Genomic DNA, 13346 nt, shown 5'->3' with positions numbered 1-13346 from the left:
ATATGAAGGTACTCTAATACTCAAGTTTTTAAAATACAATTTTATTAAATTATTAAATCCAACATTTTGACAAAGTCTTAGTACTTAACCAAAACCAAAACAAATATCCTATTTTGAATTATCAAAAACATTATAAAGTAACATCTTCATCAGGACAAAGACTATCTAACAACTATTTACAGAAAAGCTAATATTCTATTATAAAATTTAAATAATTGCATTCTATATGATAGGTATTCCCAACAAATACACTTCAAGTGAACTTAAATATCCTATAGAACGTGTTAAGGAAAAATAAAATGTATTAGATATGTCAAAGGCCCCCATTTTCTCAGTAGAGATATTGTTTTTATCAAACATCCAAAAGAAGGTACATAATATTACTTTATAAAAATAAATTTGTTGGAAATCAAATCAACATAAGACATATCTACATACTAGTAACAATGAATAACATAAATTTGGGATCTTCTAATTATTCTAAGAATACAGTCTTATAATTAATTATTGTAACATTAGAATTATGACCTCCAGAACAGAACTATATTGAAAATACAGAAAATGATATCCAAGTACATATTTCTTATTGAAAGAAAAAGTAAGGCCAAATCAAAAAGAAAAAACCCAAAATAAACCCACAATGCAAACAATAACCCCACCAAATTAACTACTTATTAAAACAAATAACATGAGCTGCGTGGTGGTGGCACACGCCTTTAATCCTAGCACTGAGGAGGCAGAGGCAGGTGGATCTCTGAGTTGAGGCCAGCCTGGTCTACAGAGCTAGTTCCAGGACAGGCTCCTAAGCCACAGAGAAACCCTGTCTCGAAAAACCAAAACAAAGACAAAACAAAAAAAAGAGCATGATCATTACTTCCCTTGCTAAGTTCATTTCATACAGAACAGCATCTGTGAGGTGCAACCATTTGCTAGATTTTCCCAAATAAGAAAAGAACCTCGGTAAGGAAAGGGACCATGGCAAAATAGCTGGCACAGTAGGAGGAGTAGTGGTAAAGTCATAAACGATTTTCACTATCAATGACTGGTTAATTCAAGAAATTAAGTTGGGGAAAGGCGAATGGCAGGGTGGAGCTTTGAGGGAAAGTAGTGCAAGTTGGGGGAAAAACCAGGACTGCAGTGACGGGGCTGCCCGAGGGTGACTTCTGTATAGAAAAGTCTAAGTAAGCAGTCAATTCACAAACCAAACGCAGGTGAGTGTCAACCAGCACGTGATCTGGAGGCAATGATCTTCCAGAATTTCTAGACAACCATCAAAGCAATATTCTGCTTTCTGCCCAATTAAAAATCAGGATTGTCCTTCTAACCTTGTAGGCTGTGCAGAGGCACTCACGTTTGGGAAGCCAGTCTCTCACTTGAGGGGCATCCCGATTTGTGCAGGGCAGTTCATTCACAGAACAATCTCTTCCTGGCCTTGCATGGGGACCTTGGAGAGGATGGAGGGCGCTGCTCTTGGGGACTTCGAGGAGGAGATGGAGGCAGGGGCTGCAGGGGTGAGCTGGGGAAGGGTCCCAGCAGGTAGCTATCCTGGTCCCAGATAGACCTTGGAGAACATGGCTCTGCATTAGGGGAAGGCCCCGAAGGACATGGTTCTGGGATGTGGCCCTGAGGCCAAGGACTGGGCATCCTGTTGGTGGAGGAAAAGTGCTCTCTTGCCTGATCAGCTGGAGAATCCATGCAGGGTGACAGGAGGTCAGAGTCCACATCCTCATCACAGGAGTCCTCTTGGTAGGAATTTTCTAGAATGTACTCACAGGAGGCTCCTGGCTGGAGGATTAGGAGGTCACCCTCTGGCATTCCCAGGACAGCGCCCCCCTGCGGGCTGGCGGACAAGAAGCCAGGCTGTCCAAGATGGTCGGAAACCTGGAGGCCCTCGGGCACCAGGATGATGGTGTGTTCAGGGAGCGACACTTGCAGGACCGAGGTGGGATCCGGCTCCAGCAGCAGCTCGATGCCATCCAGCTGCAGTTGCATAGCACAGCCGGCGGCCAGGAATACCATGGATGTCGACGTGTCGCTGGCGGACCAGGCGGGCTCTTCCAGGCTGGGTGGCTCCTGGGGTTCCTGAAGGCGGCGTCGCTTGGCAGGGCTGGGTCTTTGTGGCTCCGGTGCCCTGCAGGGTTCGGGGTCGGCGCTGGGGCTGCGGGGTCTTACTCCCAGCATGTTGGCGATGATGTAGGGCTTGTGGAGGCGTGGATTGCAGCGGAAAGCGGTGCAACCTGGCCGGCTGCTCTTCTGGCTGTGGAGCGCTGGGCTTTCCTCAGGTCCTGCCGGATATACCCCAGGCGTCAATTCTATTTCAAGGGAAGCGCGGGAAAAGAGGTCGAATAGGGAAATGTCATGATAGGCTCCGCCCCTTCCTGGCTCCGCCCAGCACTGTCGATCTGACCAATGGCTATGGCTTTAGTTTGTAGGTCCGTGTGTGGTATTCCGTTCTTAGCACTCCATCAGCAGCCATTTGGTTTGTAGGCCTTCGCCCCCGCTTTGGATTGTGGGCTTTGTATGCTATAGTCAGATTATAGCAGTAAGCCATCACTGCTGAAGTCTCGCGAGTGGAATGTTATGTAAGGACGCCGCGGTGTAAGCCTGGATTTCAGCTTTCAAAATAGAAGTACCCTATTCTACTCTTGACCTAACGTGTCGGGAGTTTTGTGTGCATCCTTCAGCCTCTGTCCAGTTTTTAAATGACCATCTATCATCCTCCACGGATGGTGAAAGTGAACATAAATTAACATGTTTTGTGATTAAAATTGCTATCTTTATTATGCGAGCCAGTCTTGTAAGCATTATACTGTCAGTTGAAATACAAACTTACTTAATTGGATCTAAATCCCAAGTCTGATGAATAATGTATATCTGTTTTTTGTCCAGTATATAACTGTTGTAAAGCAATGCCAATGTGTTAAAAAATTTTTTTTCTAGGATTCGGGATCGAGCTCAACTAGGTCTGGAATTTCAAGCCTTTCGGAAGTTGATAGAGTTCCAGCGCATTGATCTAAACTGCCCCGTCAAGTCAAGGCCTATTTGGTTTGTCGATTTGGCAGAATGATACCGGTAAAATAGACATCATTGATTTTAAGAATGAGTAGTGTATGTATTTAAATGCCAATTGGCGACAAGAAAAATAGTTCTACTTATGCCTATCTTTAAGCTATGTGATTCCTCAGCCCTGAGGTAATTATTATAATAGAACATCTTGTTCATTTATTAAGGGCCTTATAAAATTTTATCCTGTTTGAATTTTCTCTCTTTCTCTCTCTCTTATTTTTTTTTTGGTTGGACTTAAGTTTAATGATTTGAACTGAAATTCCTCCTGCTTCCTCCTCAGAGACGGAATGATAAGCCGTTTGCCACCTAAGTCAGGCCCTTTCTGAGGAACATTTAAACCTGTGGAGTGTCAGTGATGCCACTGGAATCCTCTTGCGCGTCTCTTTGATATTAGTGCTATGAGGGGATTTTAAAAGTCTGGCCTGGGTGCTGAGCCATTCAGGGCATGCTGGCCTTCAGTCTGGATATTCCCTTCCTGCTGGATTTCCGGTTTATCTGCCCGTGAGGCTGAAATTTTTCCCAAGGAAATGTGGCCTGGGACAAGACAATCCTGGGAGGCCAGTTTGGGCTCCTGGAGGATTTGAAAGGCTCTGGTAGGAACTCGCAGATCCAGAGGTGCCTTCCCTGGAGTGAGATGGAATTTTCTGGAAGCTGAAGTCTGGCTCATAGGTGACCTAGGCTGAGCGCCAGGCCAAGGGCGGGGATGGAGTGAAGCGTGGTTTTGGGTCCTGGAGAGGTCTGTCTGTGACCTTTGAGGGGTCAAAAATTCCAAGCGGCATCGTTCCTGAATAGGGTGCTACTGAAGACAGGGCAGTAAGTGTCATGGTGTAAGGGGAGATGGATTAGCAGAGTTAGGCAGCACACGGGCAGAGACTCAGGGCTGAGAAGGTGGTACCTATGTCTGTTGTTTGCTTGGTCTCACGACTTTGGTGAAAAATCTGGGATGCGATCTTCTGACTGGGACAGTTCCTAACTGGGTGATACCGGGCACATCATTTCACCCCTTCTGGGACTCTATTTCCTCTCATGTTAAAGTGGACAACACCATCTTGCTGTGCAGAGTGGTTGTAGGGTGGTTTGCAAAGTTTCTGGAATGTGGCGAATGCTTATTAGGGATTTGGTATTTATTGAAAGATTTTAAACTGACCTTTCTCTTGCCAGCCTTGTTCCCCTATATCATAGAGTAAATGCTTAGAGAACAGTAGTAAGAAGGTCATTGCATCCTAAAGGGATGTTTGAGCCATTCGGAAGCAGGCTTCTAGGTGTTTTCATAGTGCAGTATCTACATGGTTGTGCTTGGTTTTCAATCAGATGTTCTTCATCCTACCTGCTTTTGTCCTCCTTTTTAAAGTGCCTAAAGACGCTGGCTATAGAGCCAAGGCCCTTCATCCCCTCACTTGGGAGGCAGAGGCAGGGGGATCTCTGAGTTCAAGGCCAACCAGGAATACATAGAGTCCAGGTTCAAAAAGAAATGCCCAAGGTTGTAGGGTGAATTGATTAGACATGTTCATTCAGCAAATTAGTACATCATGCTTAAAGTTCTGGGTGGACTAAATTGGCAAAAATGACAGGTAATTAGGTATACATAGATGGGTCCAGGTGAGGGAATGAAGCCCAGGGGACTTGGATCCAGGAAACTGGCTACAAGGAGGACATGAATAAAGGGGACTCAAGAGTTTCCTGAGCCTTAGATGTTGTAACTAAAGCCAGCAAGGACTTGGGACTTCGCTGGTGTTCTTGAAATTGATCATTTCTTTATTCCTAATTTTAGTTTTGTTTTTGAGATAATCTTATGTAGCCAGGCTGTCCTTGAACTCTTGTGTAGCAGAATCTGTTCCCAACTCCTGTTTTTGCCTCCACCTCCCAAGTGCTTGGATTATAGACACATGCCACCACACCCAGCAGCTTTGACCATATATTCACCAACTTTCATACAGAATTAAATGGCTTGAAAATTACTATTTATTTTTGTTCACATGAGCAATAATAGCATTTCAAAAACAAGCCAAATTGTAAAGTGGTAGCCCCTGGTTAGCTCCCACTAACTCATGCCTTAGAGTTGCGGCAGTGAGCTCCTTTCCTGGGTGTTTATGGCGGTTTCCTCTCTGGAATGGTGAAGTTTCATGAGCATTTTTCTGGCCTGTCAGAGTTCACCATTATTTTGTATTGATACCCTCAAAGTACAGGCTCTCTCCCATTTTATTTCGGAGGCCTTTTCAGCATGCTAGATTTCAATTGTTTTTTATATAAAAAAAAAAAAGGCACCTTCAGTTGAACAGTGGTGGCGTATGCTTTAAATTCCAGCTTTCTGGAGGCAGAGACAGACCGATCTCTGTGAGTCTGAGGCCACCCTGGTCTGCAGAGTGGGTTCTAGGACTGGTTCCATAGCTACTGGGAAACCCTGTCTACAAACAAACAGACAAAGACAAAAAACAAAAAATAAATAAAAAGAAAAAGCAACTTCACAAATCACTTATTTATTAACTTCTTTTCCTCTAACAGAAGGCTGAAGGTAGCTCAGCTCTCTGCTGGCCTAGCAGTAATCCTGGTAACTGTGATATATTATAGTAGGCCATCTTTATTTCCCAACAACACCTCTCAAGGGTGAGTGTGTAGTGAGAGCTGCGGGCAGGCTCGTCACTACAGTGAGTGCTCTTGTATTGCTGGTGCTGTTTAAGGATTAGCTATGATGATGGCCTAGGTGATCAAGAGATCATCAATCCTATTCTATTTTAAGGATGCCAAACTGGCATTTAAATAGTGATTTGGCCTTAAAGCCTAAGGATGAAAAGAAATAGCAGATTTACCAAGTCCTTAGGGTGAAGTCAAGCTTTAGAGTTTTGCTGTTACCATCAAACCCTGATGGTTTCTGCATGTGTCATCAACGGTTTTACAAAGACTCTTAGGTGTCTAGTTGTTTTCTGGGTTGCAATTGTGTGCTTTGCAATGGTGATAGTTTCCCTCCTGGGCAAGCTCTGTACCTGCACTTGCTTGCCCTTGTTTAATTCTGTCGACAGGTACCTTCAGTGCAACAAAAATAATAATGGGAAACAGTGTCTTTTATTTTTATTTTTATTCTAGTCTTTGGTGAGAGTGCTGCCCATCTTTGCCAGTTAAGCATGCTAGTCCCATTGCTCAGAAATAAACAGTAAGAGAGACGTGTTTTTCTGCCTTTTTTAGTGAAGTATTTTTATATTTATAGAAACTTTGCAGAAATGAGCCACCATGTATCTTTTTTTTTTTTTTTTTTTTTGGTTTTTCGAGACAGGGTTTCTCTGCAGCTTTAGAGCCTGTCCTGGAACTAGCTCTTGTAGACCAGGCTGGTCTCGAACTCACAGAGATCTGCCTGCCTCTGCCTCCCGAGTGCTGGGATTAAAGGCGTGCGCCACCACCGCCCGGCTCACCATGTATCTTTTATCATCATCATCATCATCATTGTTTTTTCAAGTTTTGGTATTGATACTATATTTGCTATGCAAGAATCATCTGGAGATGTTTAAATCTACACACTGGGACAGTTTCAACAGTGTTGAATAAAACTGTAGATCTGGCACTGCCAGCCTGGCATGCTTGCTCTTTCTTTTTTGCTAATTGTAGTTTTTAGATTTTGTCTCTCTGTTTCTAGTCTTTTGGACGAATTGCATTTTTAAAGAATTATTTCCATGTATCTTTAAAAATGTTTAAGTAAAGGTGTTCTTATGGTTACTGTATCTGTAATTATTGATTCTCTACTGTTTCATAATGTCTGTTATCTGCTTGTCCCATGATTTCTTGATTAATTACATATTAGCCTGGATGCAAACTTGCTGTGGGACAATGTTCTTGTACACTGTAAAGATTTGCCACTCATACTGATTTAATAAAATGCCGATTGACCAGTAGCCAGGCAGGAAGTAGAGGCAGGGCAACCAGACTAAGATAATTCTGGGAAGAGAAAAGGTAGAGTGAATCACAGTTAGATGCAGAGGAAGCAAGATGAGAATGCCTTACTGAAAACAGGTACCAAGCCACGTGACTAAACATAGATAAGTAGATAAGAGTTATGGGTTAATTGAAGTTATTTAAGTTAATAAGCCTGAGCTAATAGTCCAAACAGTTTATAATTAATATAAGCTTCTGTGTGTTTCTTTGGGATAGAAACGGTTTTTTGTTTTTGTTTTTGTTTTTTTGAGTCAGGATTTCTCTGTAGCTTTGGAACCTGTCCTGGAACTAGCTCTTGTAGACCAGGCTGGCCTCGAACTCACAGAGATCTGCCTGCCTCTGCCTCCAAAGTACTGGGATTAAAGGCACGTGTCACCACTTCCCATCACAGAAACTTCTGTCTACAAGTGGTACCAAACATTTGGCGAGAATTTTCATATAAAGCCTGAGAAAACTTTTTTAAAAAAAGGATTCTAGGTGGACAAGAACAGAGTGAAGCACAGCTTGTTAGTAACCATCTCTACTCTGGTAGGCTCTCTTTGTTGGCAGCAAGTAGAGGCACAGCTTCTTTAAGAAAGGCTTCCTAGCCAGGCAGTGGTGAGTCATGCCTTTAATTCCAGCACTCAGGAGGCAGAGGCAGGTGGATCTCTGTGAGTTCAAGGCCAGCCTGGTCTACAATAGTTAGTTCCAGGTCAGGCTCCAAAGCTACAGAGAAACCCTGTCTTGAAAAATAAAAACAAAACAAAACAAAAAATGCTTCCTGATTCAGTGTTAGCAGCAAAAACCTTGCAACTCTTCAACTCTGTCTTGAAAAATAAAAACAAAACAAAAAATGCTTCCTGACTCAGTGTTAGCAGCAAAAACCTTGCAACTCTTTCAAGAAGCCCTGCTGCCAAACGCTTAAATGGTGTTTATGATCTGCCATCAGCATGCTTCTTGGTGTGGTATGGACCTAGTAACTCCACAGAGTGTGGCAATAAATGTGGCTCCTGCCAGTACCTCTGCCATGAAGCTAGACTCCCAAAAAGCTAAGGAATAGGGTGGAGCCAACCACCAAAGCCTCAGCTTTTATTTTAGCCTTATTGCTTAGCAGATTAAAGACTCATGTGGTCAGAAAAAGATAGAAATATACAGTAAAGATAGATTCAGATGAAAAAAACCTTTAAATGGTTTTCAGTATCTAAAAATATATCTAGGCTTGGGAGAGAAAAGAAAAAGGATAGAGAAATTCCTTTAAAGACAAAGAAATAGAGTAGTTGGGTGTAGTGGCACACTCTTTTAATCCCAGTACTTAGGAGGCAGAGGCAGGCAGATATCTGTGAGTTTGAGGCCAGCCTGGTCTACAGAGTCAGTTCCAGGATAGCCAAAGATATACAGAGAAACCCTGTCTCAAAAAAATTAAAAAATAAAAATAAACAGAGTAAAAAAAGCCATGTAAAGATGGAAGATATACAGAGAATTTGGATACTGTATGCTATTGTGTTGTCTTTGATTTCTTTTGACTGCTGAGGAAGGAACAACAGCTGTTAAAAGGCATTTGATTATAAATGCTGCTGAATTAAACCAACCAATATATTTAAAAAATATCTTAAAAATATGTTACTTTGGGAAAGAGGTTTTGCTTTTGTTTCCACAGGAAAGGAGAGGCTGTGGATTCATTCTGGGTTATGGAAACTAAAGTTTGATCAAAGATGACCCCTTGAAAAAAAATCTCTGATAGGAGTGGATGGCCCAAACGATCCAACATTTCAGAGGACCCCTGTTGCAGTTTCCTCTGAGTTCTACATCCAGAACAGCTTCAAGACTGCTGACTGAAATGCTCCAGCCTCACAGAATACTTCAGTCAGGAATTGAGCATAATACTAAATTTTCTTTTGGTCTCCATAGGATTATCAGTGCTCCCAGTTAGCAGGAAACAGCCTAGAAAACTACACTCACTCTCCATAAAAATGGATTATGAGTGTTTGTTTTTGTTTAGAGTTTTGTTTACAAGTTGTTATTGATAATGGTCAGGAAAAAAGGCTAAACAAAGGAGATTAGATTAAAAGTTCTTGTTCTGAAAAAAAGGGGGGAAATGCTGTAGGATTGTGCTTTTGTACACTGAAAAGATCTGTCACTTGTATTAGTTTAATAAAATGCTGATTGACCAGTAGTCAGGCAGGAAGTATAGGCAGCGTGGCCAGACTAAGAGAATTCTGGGAAGAGAAAAGGCAGCATGAGTCACCAGCCAGACACAGAGGAAGCAAGATGAAAATGCCTCACCGAGAAAAGTACCAAGTCACGTGGCTGAACATAGATAAAAATTACAGGTTAATTTAAGTTGTAAGAGATAATTAATAATAAGCCTTTGGAGGTTTTGCTTTTGTTTCCACAGGAAATGAGATGCTGTGGATTCATTCTGGGTTAAGAAAAATAAGGTTTGATCAAGGAAGATCCCCTAAAAAAATTCTATGATAAGAGCAGATGGCCCAGATGATCCAGTATTTCAGAGGATCTCTGCTACAAAACACAGGTAAAAGTTATGGGTTAACTAAAGTTGTTTAAGTTAATAAACCTGAGCTAATAAGCCAGTTTATAATTAATATAAATCTCTGTGTTTCTTTGGTACTCAATGGCTGCAGACCGGGCAGGACAGAAACTTCTGTCTACACAAATTGCTTGGGTTTAAATCTGTCACTTACTGGTTATATTTCTGGTCTATGTCTAACCATCCCTTACCCCTCCTCTGTTGTCACCAGAGAAGGGCAAACCACAGTTGAGGAATTGCCTCCATCAGATTGTTCTGTGGTAACGTCTGTGGGATATTTTCTTGATTAATATTAGTGTGTGAGGGCCTCAGTCCTTTGTGCCTGGAGATTCTCCTGGGAAGTTGGTCCTGGTTTGTATAAGAGAGGTAGCTAAATGAGCCATAGAAAACAAGTCTATAAACAGAATTCCTCCATGGTCTCTGCTTCAGATTCTGCCTCCAGGTTCCTGCTAGAATTACTCCCCTGGCTTCCCATGATGGACCGTAAAGTGTAAGATAAAATAAACCATTTCTCCTCCCAGCTTCTTTTGGCCAGTCAGTATTTTATCTCAGCAACAAAGAGAGAAAACTAATGCAGAAATATGTACCTGGTGTTGCGTGTTGTTGTGTTGAGCCTGGCCATTCTACTTTTGGGGAGGACTGCAGCATCATTTGGAACTTTGGGCTGGAAAAGTCATTGAATTCTTGGGGCTTAATGAGTCCTTATGGTACTTGGAAGGTAATTCTGAGAGCTTGCCTTCCTAGTGGACTGTCACGTGTAAGGTGAAATAGGCCCTTTCTTCCCCAAGCTGGTTTTGGTCAGTGTTTTATCTCAGCTACAGAAAGCTAAGACACTGTGTTTAATGACTCAGTGTCTTGGCCCTGCTCACTGCTCTGTTGATCTGTCTGTTGTTTCACTGATGCATCAATGCAGCTGTATCAGATGCGTCAAACCATCAATTTTGATCTTCTTTCCTATTGCGTTGGTTATTCTAGGCCTTTCACATCCATACAACAACTTGCTGAGATTCTAATTTGGATTTTATTGAATCTATAGGTCAAAGTGGAGAGAATTCACATCTTGACAACATTGAATCTTCTTAATGAACTATATCAATTTTTGAAAAAAAATTTCTTTTCTTTGATTAGAGTTTTATTGCTGGGCATGGCAGCACCTTCTGATAATGCCAGTTTCACAAATTAGAGGCAGGAGGATTGAGGGTTTGAAGAACAGCTGGGCTTTTATAGTGAGACTGTTTCAAAACAAAACAATTGGAGTTTTATAGTCTTGTCATCTTAGATCTTATACATATTTTGACAGTTTCCTTCCTTCCCCCTTCCTCCTTTTCTCTTCCCTTTCTTTTCCCCTCCCTTTTCCTCTCCTCCTTCCCTCCCTTTCTTTCTTCCTTAACAAATGGTACTGCATTTTCAGTTTCAAATTGCAGTTGTTTCCAGGTTCAGTTCCCAAACATTAATTTTACTCTATTTTTAATATTTTTATTTATTTTTATCAATTTTTATTGTATGTTTAAAATTCTTTGTTGCCTTTTCAGTTGACAGCAGTGAAACCTTTGAACATTTTTGAGACGTACCTCTTTGTTCCCGTGAAAGTTTTGCAGCGCTGCCTATGTCTTAGCTCTGGTTGTGGGCTAGCTTGCTTGTTTCCACCTTGTAAATGACTTGGTCTTTTTGCCTCGTAGCCCAGGGAACTCTTTTTTTTTTTTAAATCTTGAAGCCCAGATTTTTGCTAGGAAATAACTCAGTTTCGATTGTGTTTTGTCTCAGTTTTCCCTAGCTCATGGTCAGTCTGCAAAGCCAAAATTTCTTTTACATAAAGGACGTGGTCTAAATGTCGGTGTTGAAAGGTCATGCAAATTTTAAAAGCATTTTGCAGCTGTTTTGGTCCATTCACGGCAAGCTGTAGGCACTGTTTCTCTGCTTTGTCTTCTGGTCTATAGAGTGTTGGTTAGTTAAACATTTTCGCTTTGCTTCCTTTCTTGACATTCCCATGCATATCTTCTAGGCCCTTTGCCAAGTTTTCAAAAACCGTCTGCTTAGCCTTTTCTCTGTCCAATTTGGCCATAATAAACTGTCCATTTCACATTTCTCTTCTGGCGTCTCTCACCGTCTCTCTCCACATCTTGCTTCATTACATCATTGAGATGTCCACATTAATTGTGAAGTCATAGTCTTCATCCTTGTCTTCCGTTTCTCTAGTGTATTTGGATTCTGCCATGTTCTTGTTTCTTGTTTCTTGTTTCATTTTTTAATCTTTCCTGAGCTGTTTTTTTTATTCCCCTATTGGGGAATATTATTTTCAGGTGTGTTACTTTTGTTTACACTGCATTTGTTTAACTATGTGAAGGTGTGATTCTTTGCCTGTCTAAAACACCTGACGGTCCTAATAAAGAGCTGAATGGCCAATAGTGAGGCAGGAGAAAAAAATAGGCAGGGTAGGGCAAGGCAGGCCGGCCAGCCGGCAGAGAGGATAAGCAGAAGGAGAAACGATGAAGAGGAGCAAGAGAACAAGGAGAGGAGGACATCAGGGGCTACCCAGCTACAAGCCACAGAGAAAAAAGTAAAGAAAGGTATACAGAAGTAGAGATAGATAAAAGCCCAAAGGTAGTTGGGATAATTTACTATAAGAAAAGCTGACAAGAAACAAGCCCAGCTGAGGCTGGGATAAGCCTCTGTGTGTTTTACTTGGGAGCTGGGTGGTGGGCCCCCCCAAAAGTCAAAGAAAATAAATAAATAAAACTTCACACAACAGTTCCCCTCTCTGAAAATCAGGTTTTGTTTCTTGTAGACTAGTAATTTTCTGGAAAGCTGAGAGGACAAATGGGCGGGGCCTGGCTCTAGGCTAGCTAGGATTTTCCATAGAACTTAAAGCTGTGTCTACTAGTTATCTCTTTCACTCCGACCCAGGAGATAAAGCCCCGGAGAACTTCTTGTTGTGCAAACTACGTCTTCCTCGCACCACCTGCATGAATACAGCAGTTCTTGTTCAGCCCTAGACACTGCCTTCTTGACACTAATGTCAGATCCCAGCGACCCCAATTTCAGCAGAGGACACCATTCTAGCTTTCACGCAGAAAAGCCTCAGTTTCCACTCCAGCCTTAGTCCTTTCTGACCTTTCCTGATATTTACCAGCCTTCCTTCCCTCGGTACTCGTTTTGTGCTGTGGGGTTTTAGATGTTCTTTATTTGCCCCCAATATGGAATTTGGAGGTTTTAACTGCTTGTTCCATTCTATGCTTATATCTTGGGATAATTTTCGTTAAAAGTAGGAGGCGACATTCAAACTATCAGTGTTCGCATTAAAATTTTTATAAGCCAGGTATGGAGGTGCACATCCGTAACCTCAGCACTCAGCCAACCGAGGCAGGAAGATCACAAGTTCAAAGTCAGCCTGGAATGGTGGGACCTACCCCAAACAGACATGACCAGCGGCACCTGGTTGTCAGCAGCACCAGAAGACTTCCCATCTCCTTTTCCACCTGTAGAGTGTGACCATTTTGCTTTTCTAGAACTTTCACTACAGTCCATTAGCAACCCTAAAACCTTTTCTCAACACATGGAGGAAAACATGACACTTTTTGTTTGCCTGTTTTTGTTTTGTTTTGTTTTTGAGACAAGCTTACTCTGTGTAACTCTGCCTGTCCTGGAACTCACTCTGTAGACCAGGCTGGTCTTGAACTCAGAGCTCGGCTTGCCTCTGCCTCCCAAGTGCTCCCTTTTTCAAGCCAGGATCTTGCAATGTAGCCCAGGCTGGCCTTGAGTTGACTGTGACTCCTGTCTGCTCCTTAGTGCTGGGATTACAGGTATACGATACTATTATAGGCTTTCTGATGTT

The sequence above is a fragment of the Arvicola amphibius genome, chromosome 3 (assembly GCF_903992535.2).
Source record: "Arvicola amphibius chromosome 3, mArvAmp1.2, whole genome shotgun sequence".
NCBI classification, from domain to species: domain Eukaryota; kingdom Metazoa; phylum Chordata; class Mammalia; order Rodentia; family Cricetidae; genus Arvicola; species Arvicola amphibius.
This window is presented reverse-complemented; position numbering follows the sequence as displayed.